The following is a 13,305-nucleotide window of genomic DNA, read 5'->3' as shown; positions in this document are numbered from 1 at the left end:
TGTCCAAATTTCCCGGCTGGCCCGGGTCACAAGCGTGGTGGGAGGGCGCCGGCCTCCGCGGCTTGGGGGAGCGCCTGTCCCAATTTCCCAGCCGGCCCGGGGCACCAAGCGTGGCGAGGGGGCACCGGCCGCCGCGGTTTGGGGAAGTGCCTATACACCGTTCCCAGCCGGACCGGGAAGCCACGTGTTTGGAAAGGACCCCGGTCGCCGGTCTCCACAGCTTGGGGGATCTCCGATCCAATTCTCCCAGCTGGTCCGGGCGGCCGTGCGTGCGGGGGGGGGGGGGGGGGCTCCAGCCGCCGCACCTTGAGGGTATCGCCTGTCCAATTCTCCCAGCCGGCCCGGGAAGGAGGGAGGGAGGGACTCCGGCCGCCTGCCGCCCCGGCCCGGGGAAGCACACACCCCTCAGTGATCTCACCGCAGCGGGTTCTCCCAGCCAGTCAGCTGTTCCAGAATGGGGTACGCTGTCTTCTTGGTGTCTGTCGTGGCTCCGGGAGCTGTTCTGTACCATTTCTACTTCCCTAGTAGCTGTTCTGGAGGAGGAACTAAGACCCGCGTGTCTTACTAAGCCACCATCTTCTCCAGAAGTCCAACTTCTGAATTTTTGTAGTCAGTCCTGTTGCACTATCTGTATTCCTTCAGCAAGAATTGCCCAGTCTCTACCCTATTTCTCTCCTGATAACCTATGTTATTTATTTTAACTTTTTTTTTGTCTAGTGTAACACATATACAAAGCAAAGAAATAAAAAACCAATGTCTTCAAAATACTCTTCAAGAAGTGTTTACAAGACATATCCCAGAGTTTGTCATGGGCTACCATATGATCCTCTCATCTTTTTCCTTCTAGCTGCTCCAGAATATAGGAGGCTAGAGGGCTTAAATACTTTTTTTTATCATCACAATTGACTTTTTCCTTCTTTTTTGTGAACAATAACATACATACAAAAAAGCTATAAATTTCTTAGCACAACACCATAATTAGTTGTAGAACATATTTCAGACTTTAACGTGGGTTACAATTTCACTTTTAGGTTTTTCCTTCTAGCTACTCTAAAATACTGGGAAAATGTTATGTGTTCACCGCCACTTGTGGTGGGTTGGCCTGGCCTGGCCATGGCTATGGCGGCGAGAGCCAAGGCATCCTTGGCCCCATGGAGGGGCCCAGGGCTGCCCTTCAGCCGTACTTGGGGCTGGTCTTGGAGAAGCTGCTCAGGGTTGTGGCTTTATTGCCTGAAGATATGAGACCATGTCCTATTCCCTATGGTTTTCCATGGAAACTGGTGATATGTGCAGTTATTGTTGGATTTTTTGCTGTTTTCTTGTTTTTGTGGAGTAGTTTTCAATCCGTTAGAAGCCGGCTCTATGTGGGAAGAGAGAAAAAGCTTGCTGTAAAACTTTCTGCACTAATTGAAGAAAAATGTAAACTACTTGAAAAAATGAGCCTTATTCAGAAGGAGTACGAAGGCGTAGAATCATCTTTAAAGGAGGCCAGCTTTGAGTAGGAGTCAACAGAAGCACAAAGTTTGGAAGAAACTTGTGAAAAGCTGAACAGGTCCAATTCTCAACTTGCGGATGAAATACTATTTCTAGAGAAAGAATTAAGAGAAATCTAAACATTCTGAACAAGATGCATTGATGGTGGATATTTCAAAAAAGGTACAGTCCCTAGAAGATGAATCAGAGTCCCTCAAATCACAAGTAGCTGAAGCTAAAACAACCTTCAAAATATTTCAAATAAATGAAGAATGACTTACGTTAGCAATTAAAGATGCTTTGAATGAAAACTCCCAACTTCAGGAAAGCCAGAAACAGCTTTTACAAGAAACTGAAGAATGAAAAGAACAAGCGAGTGAACTTAATAAACAGAAAATAACATTCGAAGACTCGAAAGTACATGTGGAACAAGTTTTGAATGATAAAGAAAATCAGATCAAGTCTCTGACTGAACACTTGCTAATGATGAAAGATGGGGCTGCTGTACTTGGAGAAGACATAAAGGGTGATGATAACTTGGAATTGAAAATGAAGAATGAATCAGAAAATGGTGCCTACTTAGATAATCAGCCAAAAGGAGCTTTGAAGAAACTGATTCATGCTGCTAGGCTAAATGCTTCTTTAAAAACCCTAGAAGGGGAAAGAAAGGAAATTTACACTCAGTTATCTGAAATAGATAAAACAAAGGAAGAGCTTACAGAACATATAAAAAATCTCCAGATTGAGCAGGCATCTTTGCAATCAGGAAATACATAGTGTGAAACTGAGAATCAGAAGCTTCATCAGAAACTTAATGTAATGACTGAACTGTGTATCAAGAAAGTGAATGAAATTACACAGGAAATTAATTGTAGAAGAAAATTGCCAATTAGAGAAAGAAGAGAAACTGTCCAAAGTGGATGAGAAGATCAGCCATGCAGCAGAAGAACTGGAGACCTACAGAAAATGAACCAGAGATCTTGAAGAAGAATTGGAGAGAACCATTCATTCTTATCAAGGGCAGATTATTTCCCATCAGAAAAAAGCTCATGATAATTGGTTGGCAGCTTGGACTGCTGAAAGAAACTTCAATGACTTAAGGAAAGAAAATGCTCGCAAAAGACAAAAATTAACTGAAGCAGAGTTTAAATTTGAACTAACAGATCCTTATTCACTTGACATTCTAAGTACGGTATTTGACAAAGAGCATTCCCCATATCATCCCTCACCATTGGGTCGGCCTTCATCTGAAACGAGAGCTTTTCTCTCCGCTCCAAAGGTTGGAGGGTCCGCTCAGAGTCTCACCTTTGCTTCCAGGGGGAGGAGGAAGAGGCTCACGAGGACCAGAGAATCCTCTGGACCATCAGATTACCAATGAAAGAGGAGAATCAAGTAGTGATAGGTTACCTGATCCTCATAGAGCACCTTCTGACACAGGATCCCTATCACCTCCATAAGCACAGGGTCATAGGATGAAGATCCCTCCATCAGGCCAACTATATCCTGATCCTACTCTTCTTCCACAGAAACAAGACAGGTTTTATGCGAATTCTGGTAGATTATCTGGACCAGCAGAACTCAGGAGTTTTAATATGCCTTCTTTAGTAAAATGGATAAGCAGTGTCATCAGATGTGGAATCCAGTAAGAATGATATCAAAGATGATCTTGGTGATTTAAATGTACCTGATTCATCTGTCACTGCTGAAAGTGAAGCACCTAGCCCTGGCTTTGTTCCTCCACATTTTTCTCCAGCCGAAAGGTCCACTGTATCTGGTGGATCCAAGGGGACCATTCATAAGAAGAGGGCCTCCTTTTCCTCAACCTCCTCCAGGAAGCATGTATGAAGTACCCTGAGATTATTTCCCACCAAGGGACTTCCCTGTCTTGTCACATCCTCCATTAGCAATGAGAAATGTCTGTTCACCAAGGAGTTTTCCATCTTCCCCCAAGAGCTGGATTTTTCCCCCCACCGCTACATCCTGAAAGTCGAAGTGAGTTTCCTTCAGGGTTAATTCCACCTTCAAATGAGTCTACTACTGAACATCCAGAACCACAACAAGAAGCTTGATAATATTTTTGGTGTCTCTTCTAAAGTAATTTTTACATATCTCTTCTTTTCAGTTTAAGTAACTGCTGTTACTTAAGTGATTATACCTTTGCTCAAATTGAAGCTTAATGAAATTATAATTCTCAGGATAGTATTTTGTAAATAAAGATGATTTAAATACGAAAAAAATAAAATATTGGAGACTAAAAGAGATTAATGATTCAGCATTCATGTTCATTTGTTAAGTCCTGTCTTCTATGTATAATTCCATCATCAACTTTGATCTTTCCATACCTTTCTTTGGGGTTGTTTGGGCCATGGCAATTCTAACTTTTTGCTATTGGAAGCTTCTGTCACTAATATAGGTTGGGAGATGGAACTATGATGTTCTGGAGAGGCTGGGCTAGGTTTCAGGAGTTATCTGGACCCATCTGGAGGTTATAGGTTTCTGGAAAGTAACTGTAGTGCCTAGAATGCTTGTGGAATCTTATACATTGCTCTAGGTGTTTTTTAGGATTGGCTGGAATGGTCTTGGTTGGGGGTTGGCAAATTATGGTAGGTGGCAAGATCTTCCTAAAGCTTTCATAAAGAGCAACCTCCAGAGTAGCCTCTTTACTCTATTTGAACTCTCTGCCACTGATATTTTTTTAATTATGCTACTTTTCCCCCTTTTGGTCAGGATGGAATTGTTGATCCCACGGTGCCAGGTCTGGATTCATTTGTGGGAGTCCTCTCCCACGTCACTAGGGAGACTTTCACTCCTGGATGTCATGTCCCACATAGAGGGGAGGACAATGCTTTCACTTGCAGAGTTGGGCTTAGAGAGAGTGAGGCCACATCTGAACAACAGAGGTCCTTCAGAAGTAATTCTTAGGCATGCCTATTGGTAGTCTAAGCTTCTATGCTACCCACATAAGCTTCACAAGAGTAAGCCTCATGATTAAGGAAGGGCATGGCCTATTGATTTGGGTGCCCCTAAAGTTTGACACAGTATCAGGGGATTCCCTAATGTAAGGTTTAATAGTTCCATAGTCTTTCTCCCCTCCCTTAGGGGACTTTGCCAGTACTTTTTGATTATCTGCTTAATATACTCTAGGATGTTTCCAGGCATTACAATAATCTATACAGGATTAAAGGACCTATTTCCTATTCTCTGCTTCCTATTCAAATGAGTATACAGATAGGTTGAATTAAATTATGCGCTACAGAAAATTTCAGTTCCAGATCAAAGAAACCTTTCTTCCGTTGGTCTCAAAGAGTATGTGTGGTTCTAAAATATAGACACTGTCTTCCTTACCCCTGTGTTCTGAATTACTTTAACCCCAATCTGTTAGGCTTTATTCTTATCTCTAAATATCAGGTTATATATATATAACAGCCTCTTAAAATCCAGAAATAATAATCACCACTCCAGCTTAATGTGTCTGCTCTAAAAGCTTATGATCTAGGCCCCTGTTTTCTTATAAGTATTTTCTTAAGGTGACCATACCATTGTGGTTTTTTGTTCCTGGCTTATTTTGTCTCACCAAATGTTCCACATGTTCATTCACATCCTTGCCTTCCTCACGACATTGTTCCTTTTTTAGCTGCACAGCCTTCGTTCATAAGTATACACCATTGTTCGCCATTCTACTTCTCCGTCAGTGCTTCCTTCAGCCACCTGCATTCATCGGGCATCACGTAGAGGGCCCAAAGTCCACAGTCCGTCAACATTCTCAATTTTAGATCATTTCATTGTTCTCAAGAGACAGAAAACCAATAAACACACCCTCACCAAATAGGAAACCTAAACCTCCTCTTAACTCTTGTCCCTCATCCCATTATTTATCTCTGCTGCTGCTGTGGCAGTGCTGATGGTTTCCTTTTGAACATAGCTCATGGCATGCAATAGCAGTTTTCCCCCTGTACCCTGGACTTAAACACTCTTTATACGAGAATCACATCTTTGAAGTAATTCTTACAAGAATGCATTCATATTTCTAGTGTCAGTGGGACACATGGGTCCATACAAGCCCTTTTGTTCTTGTTTATCTTCAATATGGTAATATTACTTCTAGACCCACTAGAGAATCACCTTCACTCCTTTCTATTCCCTTACATTGCACTTCAACCTCATTAGCTAACGGTTCACCCATCTCTAGCTTCTATATATCTCTAAGTCCCCTATCTTCTGTATTATAAGCCTCTAATTGTACCTTTATGCTGGTCGTAAAAGTGGACTCATACAGTATCTGTCCTTTTGTTTCTGGCTAAATTCACTCAGCATTATGTCCTCAAGCCTCGTCTATCTTGTCATATGCTTCAGGATGTCATTTTGTTTTACTGCTGCATAATATTCCATCGTATGTGTATACCACATTTTGTTGATCCGCTTGTCTGTTGATGGACATTTGGTTTGTTTCTGTCTTTTGATAACTGTGAATAATGCTACTGTGAACATCAGTGTGCAATGTCTGTTTGTGTCATTGGTTTCAGCTCTTCTGGGTATATACTAAGCAGTACTATTGCTGGTTCATAGTGGAACCGATATTTAGTTTCCTAAGGAACTCCCAAACAGTCTTCCATAGTGGCTGCACCATTATACATTCCCACCAGTAGTGTGTAAGTGTCCCAGTTTCTCCACATCCTCTCCAACATTTATAGTTTCCTGTTTGTTTAATAGCAGGCATTCTTATAGGTGTGAGGTGGTATCTCATTGTAATCTTGATCTGCATTTTCCTTTTAGCTGGTGAAAATGAGCATCTCTTCATGTACTTTTGAGCCCTCTGTATTTGCTTTTCATAAAAATGCCTATTCATATCTTTAGACAGTTTTACAATTGGATTGTTTGTTCTTTTGTTGTTGAGTTGTATGATTTCTTTCTTTATAGAGGAAATCAAGCCTTGGTCTGATATATGATTTCCAAATATTTTCTCCCATTGAGTTGGCTGCCTCTTCACCTTTTTGACAAAGTCTTTTGAGGTACAGAAGCATTTGATTTTGAGGTGTTCCCATTCATCTGTTTTTTCTTTTGTTGTTTGTGCTTTGGGTGTAAAGTTTAGGAAATTGCCTCCTATTACTAAGTCTGGAAGATGATTCCCTACATTTTCTTCTAGAAACTTTATGGTGCTAGTTCTTATATTTAGGTGTTTGATTCACTTTGAGTTAGTTTTTGTGTAGGGTGTAAGATAGAGGTCCTCTTTTGTTCTCTTGACTATTGATATCCAGTTCTTCCATGCCCAATTATTGAAAAGACTATTTTGTCCCCATTTAGAGGATTTGGGGGCCTTGTCAAAAATCAGTTTACCGTAGTTCTTTTTTTTTCAATTTTTATTTATTTATTTATTAAACTTAACCACATACAAACATTCTTACCAGATGATCATTCCATTCTTGTTATATCTTGTTATATCTGTAAATTACAATATCATACATAGTTGTATATTCATCATTTTGGTCATTTCTTAGAACGTTTGCAACAATTCAGAAAAAGAAATAAAAGAAAACAAAAAAAAATTCATACATACCATACCACTTCCACTTCCTTTTCATTGATCTCTAGCATTTCAATCTACTAAATTTATTTTAACATTTGTTCCCCCTATCATTTGTTTATTTTTAATCTATATGTTTTACTCATCTGTTGATAAGGTAAATAAAAGGAGCATGAGACGTAAGATTTTCTCAATCATAGTCACGTTGCGAAAGCTGTATCATTATACAATCATCTTCAAGATACATGGTTATGCATTATATAGATATTACTTTTTTAGTTAAGGTGTAATGGAGAGGCTGGAGGAAACTGCCTGAAAATGTAGAGCTGTGTTCCGGTAGTTGACCACAGATTTGGTGGTCTATTTCTGCACACTTGCTTCAATTCCATTGGTCCATGCTTCTGTCCTTGTGCCAGTACCATGCTGTTTTGACCACTGTGGCTTTATAATAGGTTTTAAAGTCACGGAGTGTTAATCCTCCCACTTCATTCTTCTTTTTTAGGATGCTTTTAGCTATTCGGTGTCTCTTTCCCTTCCAGATGAATTTCTAAATCTTCAGAGTAGGTTGTTGGAATTTTGATTGCTACTGTGTTGAATGTGTAGATCAACTTGTGGAGAATTGACATTTTAACTATACTTAGTCTTCCTATCCATCCATGAGCAGGGAATGTCTTTCTACCTATTTATATCTCCTTGGATTTCTTTTAGCAATGTTATGTAGTTTTCTGTGTACAAGTCCTTTACATCCCTGGTTACATTCATTTCTACATATTTGATCCTTTTAGCTGCTATTTTGATTGGAATTTTTTCCTTAACGGACTCCTCACCTAGGTCGTTTGCATATAGAAATGTTACTGATTTTTGCACATTAATTTTATGTTCTGCCACCTTGCCGAATTTGTGTATTAGCTCAAGTAACTTTGCTGTAGATTTCTCAGAATCTTCCAAGTATAGCATCATATTATCGGCAAATCATGAGAAGTTTTACTTCTTCCTTTCCAATTTGGATGTGTTTTACTACTTTGTCCTGCCTGATTGCTCTAGCTAGAACGTCTAGCAGAATGTTGAATAATAGTGATGACAGTGGACATCCTTGTCTTGTACCTGATCTTAGGGGTAGGCTCTTAGTCTCTCTCCGTCGAGTACAATGCTGGCTATCAGTTTTTCATATATTCTGTTTATCATATTGAGGTAGTTACCTTTGATTCCTATCTTTTGGAGTGTTTTTGTCAGAAAAGGATGCTGAATTTTGTTGAATGCTTTTTCAGCATCAATTGAGATGATCATGTGATTTTTCCCTTTTGATTTGTTTATGAGCTGTATTCCATTAATTGATTTCCTTGTGTTGAGCCATCCTTGCATTCCTGGTATAAACCCCACTTGGTCATGGTTTATAATTCTTTTAATGTGCTTTTGGATTTGATTTGCTAGTATTTTATTGAGAATTTTTGAATCTGTGTTCACTAGGAAGATTGGTCTGTAGTTTTCCTTTCTTACAGCATCTATCTGATTATGGTATTCAAATGATATTAGCTTCATAAAATGACTTAGGTTGAGTTCCTTTTTCCTCAATTTCTTTTGGAAAAGTTTGAACAGAAGTGATGTTAGTTCTTTCTGGAATGTTTGACATAATTCCCCTGTGAAGCCATCTGGCCCTGGGTTTTTCTTTATATGCAGATTTTTTATGTCTGATTGAATCTCTTTCTTGTTGAGATCATCTGTTTCTTCCTGAGTCAGCATAGCTTGTTTGTGCATCTCCAGGAATTTGTCCATTTCATCAGAGTTGTCTAGTTTGTTGCGTATAGTTGTTCATAGTATCCTCTTTCTTTTTTTTTTTTTTTTTTTTTTTTTAAAGGAAAGACAGAGAGAAGGAAGGAAGGATAGAAGGAAGGAAGGAAGGAAGGAAGGGAAACATTTTCTTGTTTTATTGTATTTTGTTTTTCCGTTTTTTGTTACATGGGCTGGGGCCGGGAATCGAACCGAGGTCCTCCGGCATAGCAGGCAAGCACTTTGCCCGCTAAGCCACCGCGGCCCGCCAGTATCCTCTTTCTTTTATTTCTTCAGGGTCTGTGGTAACACACCTATTCTCATGTCAGATTTTGTGTATTTGCACCCCATCTCTTTTTTTTCTTTGCTTGTCTTGCTAGTGGCCCATCAATTTTATTGATTTTCTCAAAGAACCAACTTTTGGTTTTATTGATTCTTTCTGTCGTTCTTTTGTTCTCCCATTCATTTATCTGTGCTTTAATCTTTGTTACTTCTCTTCTCCTATTGGCTTTGAACTTAGTTTGCTGTTCTTTCTCAAGTTTCTCCAGGTTTGCTGTTACGTCCTTGAGTTTTGCTCTTTCTTGTTTTTTTAATATAGGCATTTAAGGCAATAAATTTCCCTCTCAGCACAGCCTTTGCCACATCCCATAAGTTCTGATACATTGTATTCTCATTTTGAGTCATCTCTACATAGCTGCTGATTTCTCTACCAATTTCTTCTTTGACCTACTGGTTGTTTCAGAGTGTGTTATTTAATTTCCTATATTTGTTAATGTTCTCGTTCTTTGGTAGTTATTGAGATCCAGCTTCATCCATTGTGATCAGAGAAAGTACTTTGAATAATTTCAGTACTTTTAAATTTATAAAGATCTGTTTTGTGCCCCAGCATATGATCAATCCTGGAGAATGTTCCATGGGCACGAGAGAAGAATGTGTAACTCTATGCTTTGGGGTGCAATAACCTGTATATGTCTGTTAGGCCCAGTTCATTTTTAAGTTATTTAACTTCTCTGTTTCCTTGTTGATCTTCTGTCTGGTTGTTTTATCTATAGAGGAGAATGGTATATTGAAGTCTCCTACTGTTATTGTTGAAACATCTATCGCTCCCTTCAGTTTTGCCAATGCCTGTCTCATGTACTTTGGAGCTCCTTGATTAGGAACATACACATTTATGATTGTTATTTCTTCTTGGTAAATTTAGTGCGTTAACATTCAAAGTTATTACTGAAAAGGCGTTTCTTGAATGCACCATCTTATCTTTTTTATTTTATTTGTCAGATCTATATATTCTTTTTTCCCTCTTTATATTCTCTAAGTTACCTTTAGTGTACTCTTCAATTCTGTGCTCTCCTCCAGACCTCCCTCTCCTGTCATTTTGTTTTTTCAGCTGGCAGAACTCCTTTTAGTAGTTTTTGTAGGGCTGGTCTCTTGTTGACAAATTCTTGCAGGACTTTGTCTGTGAAAGCTTTAATCTCTCCCTCAGTTTTAAAGGACAGTTTAGCTGGGTACAGAATTCTTGGCTGGAAGTCTTTCTCTTTAAGGATCTTGAATATATCATACCACTGTTTTCCTACCTCCAGGGTGCTAGCTGAACACTCTGAACTCAGTCTTATTTGATTTCCCTTGTATGTAGTAGATTGTTTTTCTCTTGCTGCTTTCAGGATTTTCTGCTTCTCTTCAACAGTTGACAGACTGATTAGTATGTGTCTTGGGGAAGGCCTATTTGGATTTTTTCTACGTGGAGTTCTTTGGGTTTCTTTGACATGTGTAATTATGTCCTTTATGAGGGTTGGGAAGTTTTCCCCCATTATGTCCTCAACTACTGTTCCTAGCTCTTTACTCCTCTCTTCTCCTTCTGGGATACCAATGATTCTTATATTTGTGCACTTTGTTTTATCTGTAATTTCCCGGAGTTTCCATTCAGTTTTTTCCATCTTTTTTGCCATTTGGTATTTTAAGTCTTCATAGTTAATTATCCTGTCCTCTGTATCACTTATCCTTTCTTCTCATCTCTTCAAATCTAGTGTTGTGTGCCTCTACTATGTTTTTTATTTGGTCCACAAGTCTTTAGTCTCTGTGATTTGTGCTATTTTTCTATTTATTCTTTCAAATTCTTATTTGTGCTCTTATTTGATATCCTACTTAGTTTATTAAGTAGAGTTGCATGAGCATCTTTGATTTGTTGTTCCAACATCTGTGTCTCCTCTGGTGTTTTAATTTGGACATTAGACAGAGCTATATCTGTCTGCATTGTGATATGCTTAATGATCTTCTACTGTCTTCATCGCACATAAATATCTTGTTTGATTTACTCTGGGAGTTGATTTCTTTCAGTAGTCTAAGACCTTGTGTTTGTGTAATGGTTGTACAGCAGGGAGCAGGGCACAGAGTGGAGCACTGAGTACAGTGATTTATTTCAGGGCATGTATGGACGCAGGTTGGGATGTTAGACTGATGCTTGTGAACATGGTTGCCTAGTGACCAGGGAGGATGTATCTGTGTGGGTGCACTGGTCTGGGGGACGTAACCCTGGTGTGCACTGGTCTAAGTCATGGACCCCTTTGTGCACATGTGTAGAGCTGTGGCAGCAGGTCAGCATTACGCCTTCATGGATAGGGAGCACATGTGAGGCTGAGGCCTGTGCGCATGCGGTTCTAGGAGTGCTTTAAAGTATAGTTCCCAGAGCTGAATAACATGATTGGGGGCCCATGCGCATGCATGGGCCTGGAAGTGCCGTAATGGATGCGCAGAGTTCAGGGAGAATAGGGTGAGGCTGTGCCACACTAGGGGAATAGGGGCAGGGGTAGTCTGGGTATGGAGGTTAGTGCTCGCAACCTTTATGCGCTGGCCACAGCCTGCAGGGAACAGGGAGATGGAGGTAGTGCTTGGGGGAGGGGTGCAGGAGAGGTGGGTAGGGCTGCACTTGAGGTGGGAGCTCGGGCAGGTGCATGTACTGAGGGTGGTGGGGTGGTGGTGCCTGGAGTCGGTGACAGGGTTCAGGTGCGTGGGGTGTGGGGTGTGGGGTGAGTCACTGGTCATGGACTGCACTGGTGAGGCTAGCGTGCCCAGGGAACGTGTCCTGGCTTACTTTGTAGTCCCATGCTCCCGACTGTGCAGTCCCACTGTCCCTGCACCTCCACACCAAGGCTCCAGTTTTCTGCCTCTCAGTTCCTCGGCTTCTGCAACAAGCGCTGTCGTATGTGGTGCAGAAGGTTCTCCCATGTCAGCTACACTCCCAGATCCCCACCCTGGTCACCCTCCTGTCCCTTCTCTCTATTCATTTATTTTTAGTTAATATTTTTTTATTCATCTGTCCATACCATAGATAAAAAGAGCATCAGAACAAGGCTTTCACAATCAGACGGTCACTTTGTGAAAGCTATGTCATTATACAGTCATCTTAAAGAAACATGGCTTCTGAAACACAGCTCTACAGTGTCAGGCTGCTCTACAGTTTCGGGTAGCTGTACAGTTTAGTTTAAGGTGTATTAGAGAAGCTAGAGGGAAATGCCTGATAACCTGTGTTCTTAACTTCAATTCTCCCAGTTCATTCATTAATGTTAGTTCATATTAGGAAGGCCATACAGTATTTGTCCATTGTTTCTGGCTAATTTCACTCAACATAATGTCCTCAAGGTCCGTCTGTATTGTTACATGCTTCATGACTTTATTCTGTCTTACAGCTTCACAATATTCCCTCGTATATATATATATATATATATACACCATGGCTTGTTTAGCCATTCATCTGTTGATGGACATTTAGGCTGTTTCCATCTCTTAGCAGTTGTAAATAATGCTACTATAAATATTGGCATATAAATGTCCTTTTGTATCCTTGTCTTCCATGTCCTCTGAATAGATACCTAACAGTGGGATTGCTGGATTATAAGGCAATTCTGTACTTTACTTCCTGAGGAATCACCAAACTGCCTTCCAGAATGGTTGTACCATTTTGCATTCCTACCAACAGTGAATAAGTGTGCCTCTTTCTCCACATTCTCTCCAGCACTTTTTTTTTAAATTTATTTTTGTAATGGCCATTCTAGTGGGTGTGAGATGATATCTCATTGTTGTTTTGATTTACATTTCCCTAACAGCAAGTGAAGTTGAGCATCTTTTCATGTGCCTTTTAGCCATTTATATTTCCTCTTCTGAGAAGTAAGTGTCTGTTCATGTCATTTGCCCAATTTTTAATTGGGATTTTTGTCTTTTTGTTGTTGAGCTGAAGAATCTCTTTATGCATTCTGGATACTAAACCCTTACCTGATATGTGGTTTTCAAATATTTTCTTCCATCGCATTGGCTGCCTTTTTACTTTCTTGACAAGGTTCTTTGATGCACAAAAGTGTTTAGTTTTGAGGAGTTCCCTTTTATAATTTTCCTTCCTCGATTCTTGTGCTTTGGGTGTAAGTAGGAAACTGCTTCCTATTACAAGTTTCAAAAAATATTTCCCTGTATTTTCTTCCAAAAGCTTAGTGGTCTTAGCTCTAAGATTTAGGTCTTTGATCCATTTTGAGTTAATTTTTATATAAGAGGTGAAA

General features: G+C 40.0%; 1 protein-coding gene and 1 pseudogene across 8 annotated transcripts in view; both read left to right on the top strand.

Moving 5' to 3' along the window:
* Window positions 1-13,305, top strand: part of PDS5A (PDS5 cohesin associated factor A) — a 202,557-nt gene that overhangs the window by 32,337 nt on the left and 156,915 nt on the right. The gene's annotated exons all lie outside the window — the stretch shown is intronic.
* On the top strand, window positions 324-6,872 carry LOC143663161 (melanoma inhibitory activity protein 2 pseudogene; annotated as a pseudogene).

The sequence above is a fragment of the Tamandua tetradactyla genome, chromosome 19, assembly GCF_023851605.1.
Source record: "Tamandua tetradactyla isolate mTamTet1 chromosome 19, mTamTet1.pri, whole genome shotgun sequence".
NCBI lineage: Eukaryota > Metazoa > Chordata > Mammalia > Pilosa > Myrmecophagidae > Tamandua > Tamandua tetradactyla.
The sequence above is the reverse complement of the archived record's forward strand: the minus strand, read 5'-3'. Positions and strand labels throughout refer to the sequence as shown.